Below are 15778 nucleotides of genomic sequence, written 5' to 3'. Positions count from 1 at the left end.
GTGTGTGTGTGTGTGTGTGCGCGTGCTGTGTGTGTCTGTGTGTGTGTCTGTGTGTGTGTGTCTTTGTGTGTGTCTGTGTGTGTGACTTGTGTGTGTGTGTACGTCTGTGTGTCTGTGTCTGTGTATGTATGTGTCTGTATGTGTGTGTGTGGGCGCCCCTGTGTGTGTCTGTGTGTGTCTGTGTGCGTGTGCGTGTGCCCATGTGTTCTCGTGTCCCGTGCCTTCTCAAAATTGCAGCTGCCATCGGAGGCGGGTGCTCGGTGGTCCCGTCGGTGGAGAGCACTGGCTGCCTGCTCTCTGGGTCCTCCCTCCGCCCACCCCGTCCAGGCCCTCGGGGAGAGCGCTGTCTGCTCCAGGCCTGGAAGGATGAGCGGGGCTTCCCTTTCTCCTCTGCTCAGTGGCCCTGCTCCTGAGACCAGAGCGAAGCAGAGGCTATGGCAGCCGAGGGGAGACCAAATGTGAGCCCTCCATAAAGCAGCAGAAGAGGGGAGGGCCATGAACCCAGACCGGGAGATGTCCATCAATGAGCCACTGTGTCTGCACTGGAGGATCTGCTTGACCGTGCACATTCCCTGAGCATGTTCAGTTGCCCCCGGGGTCAGAGATGAGCAGACAGGTCCTGTTCACGAGATGGGGTCGGTTCTGACCACGTCATGGATGTACACCGGGTGACTTTCCATCCTGCTGCTGGTACTGGAGATAAAGAGGCAGCTAAGGTTTCAACCAGTTCATTCTAAAGGAGATCAGACCTAAATATTCATTGGAAGGACTGATGGTGAAGCTGAAGCTCCAATACTTTGGCCACCTGATGCGAAGAACTGATTCATTTGAAAAGACCCTGATGCTGGGAAAGACTGAAGTCGGGAGGAGAAGGGGACAACAGAGGATCAGATGGTTGGATGGCATCACCGACTCAATGGACTTGGGTTTGGATGAACTCCGGGAGTGTGTGAAGGACAGGGAGGCATGGCGGGCTGGAGTCCATGGGGTCACAAAGAGTCGGATATGACTGAGCGACTGAACAACACAAGAGACAGAAGCTGAACACATGGTCACACATCTACAAACTACTTTTATGAGCAGAGGAAAACAATACTTTCACGTTTAAAAACCACTTCTTCGTTCATTACCTAGTTCCTCTGTCAACTGTGAAGTAAATCTCCAAACACTGAGTACCACTTACTAAGATCCTTCTTGTTTGTCCTGAGCCATGAATTTGAAAATAACCTGTCACATAATCATAAGCTGACTTTCATGATCACTTTGTAATAACATAAAAATCCTTACTGCTGCTGCTGCTGCTGCTGCTAAGTCGCTTCAGTCCTGGGTTGCCATTTCCTTCTCCAATGCATGAAAGTGAAAAGTGAAAGTGAAGTCTCTCAGTCGTGTCCAACTCTTAGTGACACCATGGACTGCAGCCTACCAGGCTCCTCCGTCCATGGGATTCTCCAGGCAAGAGTACTGGAGTGGGTTAGGGTTAGGGTTAGTCAATCATAAAAAGATTAAAGAAGTCTTATCCTAAAAAAGAAAAAAAACTTGGGACCAAATTTAAGCAGTTTTATCATAAAGACATTGCAGATATCAAAAAAAAAAACGATAAACCATCTAGTGGGACTTTCACATTAAGGGACAGCTCTTCTGCATTGCACGCACATGCCAGTAAGAACCATACACGTTGCACCAGGATCCCGAGCGGGCACGGGGGTCCAGGATCCACACTCACAGCGTCGTGACGTCTGCCGCGGCCACCGGGTCCGAAAGGAAACCCAGCCCAGCGCGAGTTCCCGCCCGGTCCGCCCGCCTTCCGCCTCGCACAGGCAGTTGCCGCGGCCCCACCGCCCCACACATATGCTACGGAGTGCGACAGGAGCGGGCTGGGCGGGGATCGCGGCTCTGGGGCCCAAATATCGCGACCAGAGGGGCGGGGCGGGCCGGGACGACCGGGGGGCGGGGCAGAGCGGGAGGGGCGGGGAGGACCGGTCCATGTAGGAGGGCGGGGCAACAGACAGACCTGCCCCGGGAGCAACAGATCTTCCTACCCCCGAAGCCCCACTAGGTAGCAGAGCTGGAAACCCCCACGCTCTATGGGTTGGAAGCTGATTGTATGGAAGACTCTGTCTGGTCACAAAGGAGGTGAGGGATAGAACTGATCAAACACGCTCTTCCTCTTCTGTGGGTTCAGAGGGACAGGAAAGAGGTTGTGTTTCTGTGCAGCGGGTGGAGGCTCTGATGGGCACGTAGCCGGCCCGAAGGGGCCAGAGGGTCAGAGCTAGTGATGCGGTGGGGCGTGGGCTGGGCTCCCCGGGTGACAGAGGAGCCGAGCCCGAGGGAGGGGTGAGGTCCAGGGGTGGCTGGAGGAGGAACAACCAGGCGGAGTCACTGGTGGGAAAGGGCTCCCGCTCCCAGGAGGTACACTCAGGACCGGGCAGAGGGTGTGGGCCGGGGAGCGCCCAAGGTGAGGCAGGCGGGCTGGAAGGATTGAGCAGGGCTGGACTGGAAAGAACCTGGAGGCCGTTCTGAGGAATTGGGGTTTTATCTGTCAGTCATGGTGCTGTGGTGTCGGAAAAGACTCTTGAGAGTCCTTGAACTGCAAGGCAATCACCCAGATAATCCTGAAGGAAGTAAATCCTGAATATTCATTGGAAGGACTGAGGCTGAAGCTGAAGCTCTAATACTTTAGTCACCTGATGTGAAGAGTTGACTCATTGGAAAAGACCCTGATGCTGGGAAAGATTGCAGGCAGGAGAAGAAGGGGACGACAGAGGATGAGATGGTTGGATTCATCATTGACTCAATGGACATGAGTTTGAGCAAGCTCCAGGAGCAGGGAAGCCTAGCGTGCTGCAGACCACGGAGTTGTAAAGAGTCAGACACGACTGAGGGACTGAACAAGAACATTGGGAACCACTGTAAGATTGAAACTGGACGAGTAATGTGATTCCTTCATTCATCCATATCCTCCCCTCCTTCCCTCCCGTTTCCTTTCTGACTCCAGCACCGGCCCTCAGGATGGACTGGGTGCAGGGGGAGAGGACCCAGGGGCCCCTAGGATTCGGCTCTGGGGACCAGGGCACAGCCAGGAGGGCCTGAGCCTGGGCAGTGCAGCAGTGACGGGATGCTGCCCAGAGCTGATGAGGGCGGGCATCACAGGATGTGAGAACCAGGTGGACTGGGGGCAAGGGGCCAGGAAAGGAGTGGAGATGCAGGTGCCAGTTACTAGTGTAACTCAGGTATCTGTACTCATTGTGATGTGATTAACTGAAAGAGAGCTTCCCGGGGAAGGGGAGGGTCAGGGGTGTAACATAGCATTGCTGTGCTCAGTCGTCAGTCGTGCCGGACTGCTTGAGACCCTGTGGACTGTCGCCCATCATGGACTGAAAATCCACCCGTAGGATTTTCATTTCCTGCTCCAGGGAATTCTGACCCAGGGATCAAACCCGCATCTTCTGTCAAAGAGGACTCGTGGTGCTTGCGGAGCATTAGGTGAAGGTGTCCAGGAGACAAGTAGGAACAGAACAGGATATGGAACGTAGGTGCAGGAGCCCCGTGCGGGATTCACCGGCCCAGCTGCGCCTGTGTGTCAGAGTCATAGCTGAGGACAGAAGCTGAGGCTCCGCCAGAGTGCAAGTGAAAGTCACTGAGTCATGTCCGACTCTGCAACCCCATGGACTGTATGGTCATGTATAGTATTCTGTAGGCCAGAATGCTGGACTGGGTAGTCTTTCCCTTCTACAGGGGAATCTTCCCAACCCAGGGATTGAACCCAGGTCTCCCGCACTGCAGGCAGATTCTTTTTCAGCTGAGCTAATCAGCAGTTAAAAAGCGGAAAGGGCACCTAGCCAGGAAGACTGAGGAGGAGAAGGGCAGGTGGAAGCTGGACTGTAGTGTCCAGAAGGGGCCGGTACTGTCTGCTTTAATTGAGGAGGAAGTGGCGAGTTAGGAGGGTGGGGGGTTGCTCCTCACCACAGATCAACACTGCCCTACAAGCCCCAGAATCGGGGAATCCGAGGGAGAGGGAGGAGGGAGAGGGAGGAGGGAGAGGAAGGAGGGAGAGGGAGGAGGGAGAGGGATGAGGGAGAGGGAGGAGGGAGAGGGAGCATGCTGGCTGGAGCCGCAGGAACTGGAAGGAAGGTTGTGTTCTAAGGACAGAATGGAGAGGAGCGTGTCGCTTGCCTTCTGAATGGTGACAATCAGAAACAACTGTAAAATATTAGGAAATTAGGAAAATCTAAACCGGAAAATGATTATTTTGTCAAGAGTACAAGAGCCAGGGTTCCCTGGTAGTTTAGCTGGTAAAGAATCTGCCTGCAATGCAGCAGACCCTGATTTGATTCCTGGATTGGGAAGATCGCCTGGAGAAGGGAATGGCTACCCACTCCAGTATTCTTGGGCTTCCCTGGTGGCTCAGCTGGTAAAGAATCCACCTGCAATGCGGGAGACCTGGGTTCCATCCCTGGGTTGGGAAGATGCCCTGGAGAAGGGAATGGCTACCCACTGCAGTATTCTGGCCTGCAGAATTCCACGGACAGAGGAACCTGGCTGGCTACGGTGCCTGGGGTCACAAAGAGTCAGACACGACTGAGCAACTTCCACTTTCACAAGAGCAAAGCAAAGTAACCCTGCTTTTTCTAGCTTGGTAAGTATTTGTCATTATTTTAGGTCTTTAATCTAGTGGCTCAGATGAAACTTGTACTTTCCAGCTGTACATGTCAACCCAGCATCTGAAAGACAGGTGCCCACAGCAAGGTCTGTGAGGCACAGAGGGGCTTTACTTGGGCTTGAATCACCTGAAACCTGGAAGAGGTCCTTCAGAATCTGGGTCTCACCATTTTACTGGATCCAGTTATTCACTTGTCATCTATTTTGCAGTTATGCTCTCACTTAAAATCTAAGATAAATTAAGGGAATCTTGTTACTCAAGATTTTTTAACATTGCTGATCATAAAATTTTAAGAAATAGTGAAATAACTGAATAGAAGGTCCCCCACCCTTACTTTTTTCTCTTTCCTTTTCTTATCTAGAGACACTCACTTTCTCTGGAATCACCTGGGTGACTCATGTCACAAGAAGTGAAGAGCAAGATGAGCCAGGGCCCGCTGTCCAGGATGGGGCCCGCCACCGGGCAGCGTCACGGAAGGGAGCTGGGTGAATCTTCGTGAGGAGCTCCAAGAACTGCCTCCTCAAATGCCAAGAGAGACCTAGTGGTTTGATCAGAGCAGCCCTCACCGGGCCCTGCGGCAACGAATCTGCCAAAACTAAACAAACAAAAGCTGTGGCAAGCAGGGCTCAGCTGTTACGAGGCCAATTTCCGCCAAGACCGCCCAGATGCTGCCACCCCAGCAGGTGGTGCCCTGGGGGACGGGGCCTGAAATGGGACCTGCTCTGTAGGGCGTGGGCTTGGAGGTTCAGGGGGGTGCCTTCTTGGCCAGGCCTAGTGCTCCGGGAGCGGGATGGCCTTGAAGACTTGCTGGGTTTCCCACAAAGGGCAGGAGGTTACATTCCAAAATGCAAGCTTGCGTCTGTTGACCTGAAGCAAACAGACCGCAGGTGTTTCTGCAGCAAAGTTGGGTTTATTCAATTCGGGATCAGCAGGGAATTGCACTTAAGGCTCTCTGCCGTGGCGGCCACATGCAAGACCGCACCCGGCAAGGGAAGGAGCAGCTTTCATAGAGGGGACACGGGCCGGGCCGGCTGGGTAAACAGAGCCTGGGCTTCTCACGGCGGAGTCCTGGCGGGGAGGAAGGGGACTCTCCCTTCCACGGTGGGGCTCCGCTGTGGCTGCAGGGCGAGAGCGCCCCCTGCTGGACCCCTGTCTGTCTACCCAGGGTTTCCATTCATTAAAGTTTCACCGGCGTCCGGACGGAAGCCAAAAGGGACATGAGATACGCATTTTTCCTTATTCCTGCTTGGGGAGGGTGCTCAGAACGTTTTCCTTCTTTCTAAAGAAAGCAAGCGCTTTCAGCACATTCTAGGTGCCCATGCGCCCGTAGGTCGCCCACCAGCCCCTCGTCAGGAGGGGACAGAGCGCAACGCGGGCGGGAAGTGCTCTGCCTTCGCCTCGGGGCCGCCCTCCCCTCCCCGCCAAGTCGCAGCAGCGCTCACACTGCCCCCGCTTCCGGGGCTGCCCGACTCCAAAGGCAGCGCGGACCTGCGCGAGGACCTGGGGCCGCTCCTCCGGTGAGCCGTCTGGGCCGCGGCCAGCCCTGGGCTCGTCTACAGAGTATTCTCAGATGACGTGTGACTGCGTCGCCCTCAATGACTTTTTACCTGAACACCCAGAATTCATGAAATGCCCACGGTGACAACACCAGCCGGTGCGACAACTAATTATTTCATTCATCCCACAAACTTTTTGTTTTTAATGTGTAACTTACAGAACTTTTTATTCTTTTTCATCTTATTTATTTATTTATTCTGCCACATGGAGTCTTAGTTGCTGTGTGCAGAGTTGCCCCCGAGGTGGGTGGGATCTTAGTTCCCCAACCAGGGATTGAACCCGAGTTCTCTGCATTGAAAGGCAGATTCTTCACCACTGGACCCCCAGGGAAGGCCCCCTTCCACAGCCTGCTATTGAGTACCCGCTGTCGGCCAGGAGCTGCCCTGGGGTCTGGGGACGTCATGGTAAGAGACATAGTCCCGGCCTCAGGATACCAGATAGATATTGTGAGATAGTAGAAAAATACGTGATTTGTGTCTGCCACCAGCCCCTGGCACAGAGTCCCTGAAACTCTGGTAATTTTCTAAGTGATAAGAACACTGGGAGTGTCTCTTGTTCTAGAATTTGGTCTCTGACCCCAGCTGCTGACATGGAGCTCCTGGAACCTGTGTAATTTCCTGGTTGATGGGAGTGTCTTCAGTTCTCATGAGATGACTCTGGGTGGAGCTCCTGCATGAGGGCTGCTCCCCAGAAAGACCAAGCCATGATGAGAAGCTTGGAAACTTCAGCCTCACCCCCACATTCTCTTGAGAAGGGAGAAGGTCTGAAAATGGAGTTAATAATTGATCAAGCCTCTGCACATAAAATCCGAATAGTGTGGGGCCTGGAGAGCTTCCAGATGGATGAACACATTCACACGGGGAGGGGACGCACCCTAAGTCCATGGGGACAGAGACTCTCGGGACCCACCCAGACCTCACCGTGGGTGGCTCTTTATTAGTGTCCTTTATCACATCCTTTAGTAAACAGGTAAAGATGAGTAAGCCTTTCACTGAGTTCTAGGAGCCATTCTAGCAAGTTAATCAAGCCTCAGGAGGGGGCCGTGGGAACCTCTGATTTGTCTTCGTATCAGACAGGAGCTCTGGGTCACCTGCGACAGACTGGTACTTGGGGGACAAGTGAGCGGCCTTGTGGGGCTGAGCCCTTAGCCTCTGGGATCTGACCCTGTCTCCAGGTACAAAGTGTCGGAATCGACTTAAACTGTAGGACGCCCAGCTGGTGTCGTGAGAACTGACTGGTATGGGAAAGCCTTCCACGCATTTGGTCACCAGAAGAGTCAGCAGGGAAGTGCTTTGTGTGAGGAATAAGGAAGAGAGACCCCGGGAGGGAGGAACTGGGTTCTTCCCCATTTAGGGAAAGACTGAACTGAGGTTTTTCCTCGCACAGACATGCAAATAAACGGCATTTGACATCGTGTGGCTTAGCAACTAAACCACAGTGCTGTGATGACGCTGCGTTTGAGAGGCAGCATGAGTAGACACAGCAAGAAGCCTGGCTGGAGACTCAGCGAGGGGTCCTGAACCCACTGCCCTCAGTGGAGATGTGAAGAGGAGGATGAGCCCAGAGGCCCGCAGGAGGAGGGGCTTCCAAACCAGCGGTGGGAAAACGGAAAAGTGCACGTGGCTGGGGAGACACACAAGTCACTACTGCTGGGCCACAAATATGAGGCAGTTCGGGCCGGACACCTACAAAGGGCCTCGTCTGTCAGCCTACACGTGTGTATTTTGTCTGACGGGCAGCGGGAGTCCCTGGAGGATTCTGAGCGCTGGGGTCACACAGCAGAGAGGTGCATCGGGAAGATGGCTCTGCAGCAGCGCGGGGTGGGGAAGCGGAGGTTTGCTCCCTGGGCGCGGGGTGTCCGTGCAGCGATGCTTCAGAGGAAAGGCGGCAGGCAGTGAGCAGGCCGTGCCTGGGGCCTGGGGCCTGGAAGGAACAGCTGATGAGGGCGACCTAGTTAGGCCCAGAGTTGCTGGAAGGAGGGAGGGGAAGGAGGCTCCAGTGGGACTTTCAGACTGCCGACACACCGGCAGATGAATGGCGGAGACATTACACTAAACTCGTTTCACTTCTCCCTGGGAACAAAAGGCGTTCGCAGAGCCTGATCATTAGCTTCTGTTCCTAAGGTCTAGGAAAAACACAGGCAATGTACATTTGCACTGAGGCAGAACATGTAACATCAGCATAAGAGTCTCCACTTAAAGCCTCTTTATTTAAAAAGCCCAACATGAATGAAAAATGCACACATATGTATCTTTGGAATGACTGCTCAAGATCATGGCTTATAATTGGTAGAGCTTTGCTCTTAAACACTTCCTTATTTCAGGTTTAACCAGAAAGAAGTAGTTATGGAAGTGAGAATGAATGAACCAGTCTCCCTGGAACACAGTTCCCATAAGGGCAGGAGAAGCAGCTTATTTAGAGGTTAGGTGAGAAAGAGTCAAAAGGAAGATTGAGTAGAATGCTAAAATTTTTTGAAATTATTAATAATTCTACAATTATTTACACTTTTAAAATTATTAATTTGAATTAATAAGTTATCTGTTTAAAATTCATGAAATTTTAAAAATTATGAATAATTCTACAAGCAACAGGAAGACATTCGTGCTTTTTGAGTATTGTGTGACAAGGAAAAGCAATGATTTAGGAAACATAATTACCATAATATTTGGAACAACCAGAATATGGGAAAGTCTATCACAGGAAATAAATTAAGAAACTGTTACATCATTATGAGGTCGTATGGGCCTGAATTAAATTACACATAATTCTTGACTCCTCAAGTTCCCTCACTGACTCCCCACAAACCAAATATCTCACTTCAATGTTAAGTTTTTTTAAAAAGGAAAAGGAAAACCTCCCAACAGATTCCAGGACCAGGTAGCCCACTGGCAAATTCTCACACTAACCCTTCCCAAATTCTTACAGGAAACCGGGTGGGGAGGACTTGTGAACTCACAGGCCAACACCAAAGTAAGACACAGACGCCAGGGGAAAATACAATTACAGGACAATATTCCGTATGAATATTGATGCAAAAGCCTCAGCAAGACACTAGCAAATCGCATCCAACAAGATATTAAAAGGATTACACGTCATGACCACGAGGGACTTCGTCCAGGACACAATGGTGACTCAACATAAGAGAGGCTATCACTGCCACACGTCACAGGAATAGCATGAAGAGGGGAAAAACACACACGATCATTTTGTGAAAACAAATACGAGAGACCTCGTTTAAAACATCTATGGTCAACTGATTCCATTCAGTGGGGGGCGGGTGTTCTCTTCCGTAGGTGATTCTGAACAACTGGATTTCCATACTCAAGGATGAAGTTCTCCCCTTACCAAAAAAACTCAAAATTGATCAAAAACCTAAATATAAGAACTAAACTATGAAACTGTTAGAAGAAAACCCAGGAGCGAATGTCCAGGAGCTTTGGACTTGGCAGTGGGCTCTTAGATATGACACCAAACATTCAAGATAAACACACAAAAACAGATATATTGGATTTCATCAAAATTGAAAAGCTGCATGTGTCTAAGGACATTATCAAGAAAGTAAGGGACGCCGGAAACCAAGCTTGAATTAAGGGCCACCCATGATGCACACAGGCACAGGACTGCTGCGCGCTCAGTGCTCTGAGTCACGTTCATGCACGTCGGAGGCTGCTCCCGCCCCTACGAGCCTCTACTGTTGCAGGGAATGTGGTTTGGGCTGATGTTCTTTTTTTTAACCTTATGAGAAATGAACAACCTCCTACGTCCCTGCACCCCCTTTCAGCCCTATCACTGGGGACACTTATCTTTAATTCAGTATCGTAGTTTAAGGTGGGCTCTCGAGCTAGGGTGCTTTGCACCATTACTAGACTCTTTGGACCTCAGTTTTCTCATCTGTGAAATGGAAATAACAATAGAAACTGCATTGGGTGCTGCTGTTGGGACTAAGTCAGCTAATCCACATAAAGAACGCAGCACACTGCGGGAATTCAGTAAGCGCTGTGTTGATGCTAATGGCACGAACCCACACTGTTCTTATTTCTAGTAATTACTCAGAAGTATCAAGTGCCGTTCTAGCTTGTCCTTGAATAGCAGAGGGACTTATTCAATTCACATCCTCTCATCCAACACTCATCACTGAGTCATGAAGTAGGAAGACAAGTCATAGAACAGAATTCTGCTCGAATATCTTTGCAATTCCAGTAGTACGCTTGAAAGTACCCTTTACTTTTAATTTTCAGTCAAACTCTCACTCACCATAGATCACTGTGTACCGTGAGAGCCTAATATCTCTATTCCTACAGTTGCCAAAACACGATTGGTTTGGGGTAAAAACAGGGAGTTATAGGTTTGCTTGGGTCCAAGCACATGCAAAAGTAATTTTAAAAAGCATGTTGAATTTGCCAGTATTTGATTGTCAACTAACTGCTGAATTGTTCAGTCGCTCAGTCATGCCCCACTCTTTGCGACCCCATGGACTGCAGCATGCCAGGCTTCCCTGTCCTTCACTATCTCCTGGAGTTTGCTCAAACTCATGTCCATTGAGCCAATGATTTAAAATAAGTTAAAATATGAGATGCCTGCGTTCTCGTTTTTAATGAGTCAATTATTCATGGCATGACTGGCCATTTAACATCAAAAACCTAGTTAGCCACAGAGTTTTTTACTTGAATCTGGTCTCCAGATTACCATTTTGTTAGGACATTATCCATGTACGACTTATTAATGAAAAAGCCAGTTCATGACATGTTGTCATTAGAATCCCAGCCATAGCATTTGAGGAATCAAGATGGATCACTCTTGACAAGCAGCAGGTCTTCCCAAAATACCACAGGAAGTGAAAGTTCTCAGAAACCAGGGGTTTTGTAAGGGAATCATCATAATAGCTAATTTCCTAACGAAACTGGCCAGGTCGATGTCTTCTAGTTACATTTGAGAAAAGCCACTATGTTGCTTCTTGAAATTTCCGGGTTTGGATGATCTTCAAAGGGAGACAAGGGACACCCTGAAAACACAAGACATCTGCTAATCCTGAAATGTCCAAAGAAACCTGAAGAGATTCAGACAACCAGCCTGTTCCCTGAGCAAAGACAATGCCTCCAACCATCTTCCAAGTCTTATCCTGGGGAACTCAGCAGCAAGCTGGAAGCAACTATCAGTTCAGTTCAGGTCAATTGCTCAGTCGTGTCCGACTCTTTGTGACCCCATGAATCGCAGCACGCCAGGCCTCCCTGTTCATCACCATCTCCCAGAGTTCACTCAAACTCACGTCCAACGAGTCGGTGATGCCATCCAGCCATCTTATCCTCTGTCGTCCCCTTCTCCTCCTGCCCCCAATCCCTCCCAGCATCAGTCTTTTCCAATGAGTCAACTCTTCGCATGAGGTGGCCAAAGTACTGGAGTTTCAGCTTTAGCATCAGTCCTTCCAATGAACACCCAGGGCTGATCTCCTTCAGAATGGACTGGTTGGATCTCCTTGCAGCCCAAGGGACTCTCAAGAGTCTTCTCCAACACCACAGGTCAAAAGCATCAATTCTTCGGCGCTCAGCTTTCTTCACAGTCCAACTCTCACATCCATACCTGACCACAGGAAAAACCATAGCCTTGACGAGACTGACCTTTGTTGGCAAAGTAATGTCTCTGCTTTTGAATATGCTATCTAGGTTGGTCATAACTTTCCTTCCAAGGAGTAAGCGTCTTTTAATTTCATGGCTGCATTCACCATCTGCAGTGATTTTGGAGCCCCCCAAAATAAAGTCTGTCACTGTTTCCACTGTTTCCCCATCTATTTCTCATGAAGTGATGGGACCAGATGCCATGATCTTCGTTTTCTGAATGTTGAGCTTTAAGCCAACTTTTTCACTCTCCTCTTTCATTTTCATCAAGAGAAGTAACCATAAGAGGGAACTAAGAAAAAGTCTGGTTAATTGCTTTTAGAGGAATAGGACCCTCCCCCCAAAAGTGAAAGACAACCTACAGAATGGGAGAAAATGCAGATTATAAATCTGATAACATCCAGAATATATACAGAGCTCCTATTATTCAACAACAAATAGACAAACAACCCAATTACATAATAGACAAAGGATTTGTATAGCTATTTCATCAAAGGTAAACAAATGGCCAGTGAGCACAAGAAAAGCTTCTGAACATCATTAGTCACCAGGGAAAAGCAGAACAAAACCACAGTGAGACAGTACGAAAACCACTAGGGCGCTGCAACAATAAAAAAAGCAACATAACAAATGTTGATGAGAAATGTAGTGAAGTCAATCGGAATGTAAAGCAGTGGACGTGACGTGTTAGTCTCCCGGTCGTGTCTGACTCTTTGCAACTTCATGGACTGTAGCCAGTCCATGGAATTCTCCAGGCAAGAAACTGGAGTGGATTGCCAGATCCTACTCCAAAACAGTGGAACCACTGTGAAAGCCGGTTTGGCAGCTCCTTAAAAAGCAAAATCGTTACTACATGACGCTGCGATGTCGCTCCTTGGCATACACCCAAAAGATGTTTAAAAGGGGCTCAGACACTTGTGCACCAATAATTATTTCAGCATTATTCACAACAGCCAAATGACCCAAGTGTCCACCAACCTGTGAAAGGTTAAAACAACATGAACGGATAAAATGTGGTATATGCATAAAATAAAATATTAGTCAGCAGTAAAAGGGAGTGAAGTTCTGATACGTGTTACGATATGGATGAACCTTGAAAACATTAGGCTAAGTGAAGGAACCCAGTCACAAAAGGCCGCCTGTTGTATGATTCCACTTGTATGAAATACCTAGAAAAGGCAAATTCACAGAAAGCAGAAAGATTATCGGTGCAGAACCTGGGTGGGGAGTGGGGAGTTTGGAGGTACTGCCTAAGGATTAGTGAGTTTCTGTTCGGGGTGAAGAAAAATTGTCAGAAATAAAAATAGTGACATTGCATAGCATTATGAGTGTAATTAATGCCACTGGATAGAATTAATGCCATTGTGTACTTACAATGGTTGAAATGACAGATCTTTGTTACAGAGATTTTACCACCATAAAAAAAAAAGATTAACTAGAGGGACTTCCCTGGTGATCGGGAGATAGGATTCCACATTCCCAATGCAGGGGCCCGGGGTTTGATCCCTGGTGGGAGAATTAGATCCCACACGCCCAGCCAAGACCCAGTGCGGCCAGGCAGAGAGATGGATAAATATATTTATAAACACAACCTGAGTTCTCAGGAAGTTTGTTTCCCAAAAGAAGGCAGATGCTGTTCGTAGAGGAAAGAAAAGCCATTAAATAAAACCAAAAGGAACTACTTCTCTAGGAAAACGTTCAAGCTACTTCGATTAGTCTTAAGGTAACCCTCGGTATTAATTTTCATCTGAAACACAAAATAAGGGGCAGCTGAGGGAAAGAAGTATGCAGCTGGCTTAACTGCCTCCCCCGCCCCCAACCTGCCGGAAAGCCTAAGCGTATTTCTCCACTGCAAGAAGTGAAACGAACAGTCCACTCGTGACCGTTAGAGGTCATGCTTGCTACATCTACATTTTAATAGCACCGCCTCCTCCTTAGTCTCACGGTAGGAATGTCTTGTTTGCAGTAAATGCCAGATTAGCAGGGAATCATGTTTCTCTTCGTCAGACGGGCCCCTATCCAATCCACCGCTGGCGCTTTCACCATCCTGAAGACCCAGGCGAGGGCCTGCCGGCTGGCCAGCTGACCTTGTCCGGAGGGCGACGTCCCCTCCGCACCTGCGATTCCCGCGTGCGGCCGCCAGATGGTGCTGCCTCGTCGCGGACTAGGATCAAAGCGCGGCTGGACCCAGAAGCTCCCTGCACCTGCGAGTTTTCAGAGGCGGGGTCGCACGTTGGTCTCCTTTCCGGCCCAGCACTTCCACCCACACACCAGGGTCTAGACGGCTCCCGGGCTGGTTGCCTGCGGCTCCACAGTCACCGGGAGATCTGGCTGCTTTCCTTATTGGTCCTCACACCACCCTGGTGGCTCAGTGGTAAAGAATCTGCCTGTCAAGTGGGAGATGCAGGTTCCATCCCTGGGTTGGGAAGATGCCCTGGAGGAGGAAATGGCAAACCAATCCAGTATTCTTGTCTGGGAAATCCCAGAGGAGGCTGGCAGGCTACACAGCCCATGAGGTCGCAAGAGTTGAACACGACTTTGCATAAACAACCACAACCTCACAGCACCAAAGACGTGAACAACCCCCCTCCCAAGGGACAACAGCGTCAGTCACCCCCCTTGGAAGGTCGCCGCAGAGTCCCTGCATCCGCCTTTCTTAGTCGCAATCATTTCACGTGACTCAAAGATGATTTGCGGACATCATCTCAGTCTGACAAGAAAGAGGGAAGAAAACTAAGCCAGATCTCATCTTTGAGGACATTCTGGAACATTTGGAAATGCCTCCACAACTTTTCCCTCAGGTGAAGGTCATTCTAAAATGAAAGTGGCCTCCAGCACCTCCCAGGCTCACAAGACAAGGTGGCCTGTCCACTGCTGGCATGAGGGCATGTCACGCATAGAGAGGCCACGTCCTCACTCTGAACCCAAGAAAGACAGCAGCCTCGGACAGACCACCCAGACGCTGCGGACGCTGCAGCTGTTTGCATCAGGAAGGTTATGCTCCAAGGGGAACCAGCCTTCGCTCTCTAGGCCCATCCTGAAGGTGAAAGAGTTAGTCGCTCAGTGGTGTCCAACTCTTTGCAGCCCCATGGACCCTCTGTCCATGGAATTCTCCAGGTAAGCGTACTGGAGTGGGTTGCCATGAACATCTCCAGAGTATCTTCCTGACCCAGGGATCAAACCTGGGTCTCCTGAATTGCAAGCAGATTCTTTACCGTCTGAGCCACCAGGAGAGCCCCAAGGGCCATCCCGGGACACCAGAAATCAAGGCAGAGTTTGGGAGGGTCCTTGAGTGAGTCCCAATGGCAGGGCGATCTACAAATGAGGTGGTGCAGGCCAGAAAGTGCTGGAAAGAGAGAAAAGAGACAGTTGGCCCAAAGTGCCCACCAGCAGCCCTCCCACACATGTCTGCAGGCTCCAGTTCGGTGCCTCTCTGCCTTCCGGGCATCTCCTTGGCCTTGAACCAGCCTGTGTGCCCTTTACCCCCAGACTCCCCAATAAGAACGTCAGGCCAGACCACAGAACAACGCCACCGCCTGAACGATCACACACCGCACATTCCCATCAGCACACGACTAAGAGGGACACGACAAGGTCCCTCTTAGAATCACACCTGCCCACCAGAAACCCGGCAACCACTAACCTGTTCTCCGTTTCTAGAATCTCATCTCAAGCATGTTACATAAACGTGATCGTTCAGAGGGGACCCTCAGGGATTGGCGATTTTCATGCAGCGTATTTCTCTGCAGATTCGCCCCAGCTGCTGGGGCCCCGATCGTTCATCCTTTTCACGGCTGAGTGTTTTGACCCTGAGTGGGTCTAGGGGCGGAGGCGGCGGGAGGGGCAGACACGGCGCCCCCCCTTCCCAGAACTAAAACTGCCATCCCTTCAGCCGCCGCGGCGCGGAGCCACCCGGTCCGGCTCCCAGGGGCTACGACAGGGCAGGGGC

At 50.3% G+C, this 15778-nt stretch overlaps 2 long non-coding RNA genes across 2 annotated transcripts; one reads left to right on the top strand and one right to left on the bottom strand.

The window, feature by feature from the left end:
* The first annotated feature begins 31 nt into the window (after positions 1-31).
* LOC100848642 (uncharacterized) lies at positions 32-5876 on the top strand. Its single transcript, XR_009492608.1, has 3 exons — positions 32-2133; positions 4516-4636; positions 5022-5876. It is a non-coding gene; the product is annotated as an uncharacterized lncRNA (long non-coding RNA).
* A 2531-nt stretch (positions 5877-8407) lies between these two features.
* LOC112443728 (uncharacterized) lies at positions 8408-15767 on the bottom strand. Its single transcript, XR_003032139.2, has 2 exons — positions 15473-15767; positions 8408-15175 (listed from the first exon to the last, which is right to left on the bottom strand). It is a non-coding gene; the product is annotated as an uncharacterized lncRNA (long non-coding RNA).
* Between the last annotated feature and the right edge of the window lie 11 nt (positions 15768-15778).

Source organism: Bos taurus, chromosome 23 (genome assembly GCF_002263795.3).
Source record: "Bos taurus isolate L1 Dominette 01449 registration number 42190680 breed Hereford chromosome 23, ARS-UCD2.0, whole genome shotgun sequence".
Classification (NCBI taxonomy): Eukaryota; Metazoa; Chordata; class Mammalia; order Artiodactyla; family Bovidae; genus Bos; species Bos taurus.
The sequence above is the reverse complement of the archived record's forward strand: the minus strand, read 5'-3'. Positions and strand labels throughout refer to the sequence as shown.